General features: G+C 45.0%; 1 long non-coding RNA gene across 1 annotated transcript; it reads left to right on the top strand.

The window, feature by feature from the left end:
* Positions 1–707: 707 nt before the first annotated feature.
* LOC111544664 lies at positions 708–2,609 on the top strand. The gene is made up of 3 exons (XR_002732239.2): positions 708–768; positions 872–1,117; positions 2,035–2,609. It is a non-coding gene; the product is annotated as an uncharacterized LOC111544664 (long non-coding RNA).
* Positions 2,610–3,585: the final 976 nt, after the last annotated feature.

Here is a 3,585-nt window from a genome sequence, read left to right as displayed (position 1 = left end):
ATCTGGCCTTCCTGCCCATTTTTGTAAATAAAGTTTTGTTGGAACACAGTCCTGTTCACTGGTTTACATACCATCTACGCTGCTTTCAAACCACTGTGGTAGTGAGGTTGTGGCAGGAAAAAAAATCTTGGGACCCCAAAATCCCTAAGCTAAAGGGAAAAGTCAAGCTGGGAACTGCTCATGACAAACCTGCATCCCATTCAGTTCAAAGTCATCCCTCTGCTCACTGAGATAAATGCATATTTGATTGTCTCTTTTGGAAAGACTAATTAGAGACTCCGAACAATGCAACCATTTGTCTCTTATCTACCTGTGACCTGGAAGCCCCTCCCTCATTTAGAGCTGTCCTGCCTTTCTGGACCAAACCAATGTTCTTCTTAGGTATATTGATTGATATCTCACATCTCCCTAAAATGTGTAAAATCAAACTGTGCCTCAGCCACCTTGGGCACATGTCGCCAGGACCTCCTGAGGCTGTGTCATGAGTGTCTGTCCTTAACTTTGGCAAAATAAACTTCCTAAATTGACTGAGGCCTGTCTCAGATATTTGGGGTTCACAAGGTTTTGTGACAGGGACCTGCATGGTGACAAAAACAGAAAACATTTACTAAGTGGCCCTTTACAGGAAGAGGTTGCAGACTCTGTTATAGATGCCACAAACTTCCGGAAGCACAAAAACAGTTGTTTTTCTATATTTCTAGCCTAGAACAGCTGAGCCCACTGTGATCAGACACCAGCAAAAGGCCCTGTGCTTAGCAACCACAGTAGGTACTGATTAGATACAACAGCCTAAGCAAATCATCTGCTCATGCCTGCCTCAGTCTCCTCATCTGTCAAACACAGATAACGCTACTTTCCTTGTCTGTCCTAGAACCTGCGTGGCGGTCAGATGAGATGATGCAGTAAACGTAATATGTGCCCTGTGACACGCTCCACAAACGCACAGCCTGCTGTCCCAGAGCACTGCAGCACCGGTCAGAGTGGGCCCCAGGGAAGGGGTGCGCGTGCCTCCCAGAGAGTTCAGTCCAAATGGGGAACCCCAGAACTACACTAAAGAGCCCTGGATCCCAACCACAGAGTCTGAAATGGAAGTTTTCAGAAATCCTTCGTTCAAGCAGTGAGTTTGAATTTCCCAGTGGCTGAAATTCCCTGCGGGAAACGGGGCTAATTGTGAAATGGCTTTGGCGTTAAATGTGCAGTTATTCTCAAAGAATGGGGCAGGATTTGCATTTGAAATGCATGGTGCTGACTGTGATTGGGAAAGCTTAGAGGGGCTGGTTTTAAGACTTCTAGGCTCTTAGTGCAGTCTCCAGTAATTTTCCATCTCTGAGATGCTCGTCACCCGCTGGGGCCCTGGAGAAACTGTCTCTGGCAGCCCCCGACTTGCTGGCGGGTCTAAAGAGAATTCTTGGTCCAGAGATGGGAAAAAGCAAGCCAGACCAAAAATAAAGATGCTTTGCGATGCGCACACGAACATTTGTGAAGAATTCCAAGCCTTTTGAGGGGAAAAAATTAATTTATAAAGGAAGAAAAAGATGTCCAGCCACCAGAAGTTGCTTTCTCCCTCGTCTCCAGCCGTATTTGCATAGAAAGTAAGCTCCCCAGTAATGCTTTAAGAGGAGTACAGATTAACATGGGATTTGCATACTTTTTGTGCCTTCCATTTCCAGAGATGTTTAAATGAATTGCTTGATTAAGCCTTAGTCAATTTATTTTTTAATTTATTAGAATTTTGTTAAGTCACTAAATGTTTTCAAGGTGGAGAAGAACATCTAAACTTGGAATGGAATAGACACTGGTGGAGGCATCTCATCTGTCTATCCCTAGCCCATCAGCCTCCCTTGCAGAAGGAAATTTATTTTATTTATTTATGTTTTAAAAGTTGCATTTTAGGTTCAGGGATACAGATTTTTTGGGGTACAGATTGTTTTGTCATCGGGGTAATAAGCATGGTACCCAATAGGTAGATTTTAGCTCCTCACCCTCCTCCTGCCCTCCACCTACAAGTAGGTCCCAGTGTCTGTTATTCTGTAGGTGTCTTGAAACTATGTATGACCACACTTGATCTCTTGATGGCCGGCCCGGAGTGCAGCAGAGTGAACTGGCTGTGTACCAATTCCAGGATTCCCTGCATGAATTTGAATCCACTTTCTGACATCGTGACCTTCACATTAACCCACTTTCCTATGCTTCAGTTTCCTGCTTCATACAACATGACAGAATGCGCTCACCTTGCAAACTGTTGTGAGGAACAAGTGGGAAGATCCAGGTAAAAAGGCTACACAGAAGCATCCATCATGCGTGGGACGCTGTGCTGACCTCATCTTTATTCCACTTAACATCCCTCACCCGCCCATGATAGAGGAGCCTGGAGGCGGGAGGACGTGGGCTATGGATCCCAGCAACCCCAAAGCCTGGCACACAGGAGGCCCTCAATGAACCCAGTGATGTCGAAGTGTGCAGGCACCACATAGGTTCTCACCTACAGTGACTCAGAACCTTGGTGTCGACAGCACATTTAATCTAAGTCTCGGCTGGGCGAGGTGGCTCAGGCCTATAATCCCAGCACCTTGGGAGGCTGAGGCAGGCAGATCACCTGATGTCAGAAGTTCAAGACCAGCCTGGCCAACGTGGTGAAACCCTGTCTCTACTAAAAATACAAAATTTAGCTGGGCAGGGTGGTGGGTGCCTGTAATCCCAGCTACTCGGGAGGCTGAGGCAAGAAAATCACTTGAACCCAGGAGGCGGAGGTTGCAGTGAGCCAAGATCGTGCACTGCACTCCAGTCTGGGCAACAAGAGCAAAACTCTATCTCATAAATAAATAAATAAATAAATAAATAAAAATGAATAAATAACCTAAGTCTTCTGAGGACCAAAGCTGGCTCAGAGGGACTGGTGGCTTCCCACAAAGCCAAGTGGCATTAATTTTATTTATCCATTTTCTAATTGACAAATAAAAATTGTACATACTTGTGGTGCACAACATGATGTGTTGAGATACGTACGTCTTGTGGAACAGCTCAGGTGAGCGAATTAACATATGCATTACCTCTGTGAAAACTGCCGAATCAAAGTGGAGTCACTTGTGTTAAAAACCCTGACAAGTGGAAGCAGGGAAGGCCAGGAGCGGAGGTTCTTATGCATGGATGCCCGCAGACAAAGCCATCACAAAAGACTCTGCAAACACCACAACCTTGCACAAAGATCATCACAACCTTACACACAAAAATATTTCTGCACGGACATCTGCCCAGCAACTGCCTGTCCCACCCCAGACTGGCATCACTCATGTTACTGATCCTTGTACACAGGGATAATTATCTCAAAGCAATGATGTGATCCTCCTCATTTTTTCCCTGAAGAATTTTTGTCTTCCTGTTTCTCCCTGAATACATATGTAGTTTGCTATGGCACATATACTCCCATTGCAATACTGACTCCTAAGTAAATGTCATTTTCCTTTAGAGAGCCTTTCTTGGTTATTTAGGTTGGCATCTCCTACACTTATTCCTTTGTGAGTACACTCAAAGTCTACTCTCTTAGCAATTTTCAAGTCTACAGTGCAGTGTTATTAACTACAGTCA

The sequence above is a fragment of the Piliocolobus tephrosceles genome, chromosome 1 (genome assembly GCF_002776525.5).
Source record: "Piliocolobus tephrosceles isolate RC106 chromosome 1, ASM277652v3, whole genome shotgun sequence".
Lineage (NCBI taxonomy): Eukaryota > Metazoa > Chordata > Mammalia > Primates > Cercopithecidae > Piliocolobus > Piliocolobus tephrosceles.
Note: the sequence above shows the minus strand (reverse complement) of the source record. Positions and strands in the feature narration are given on the sequence as shown.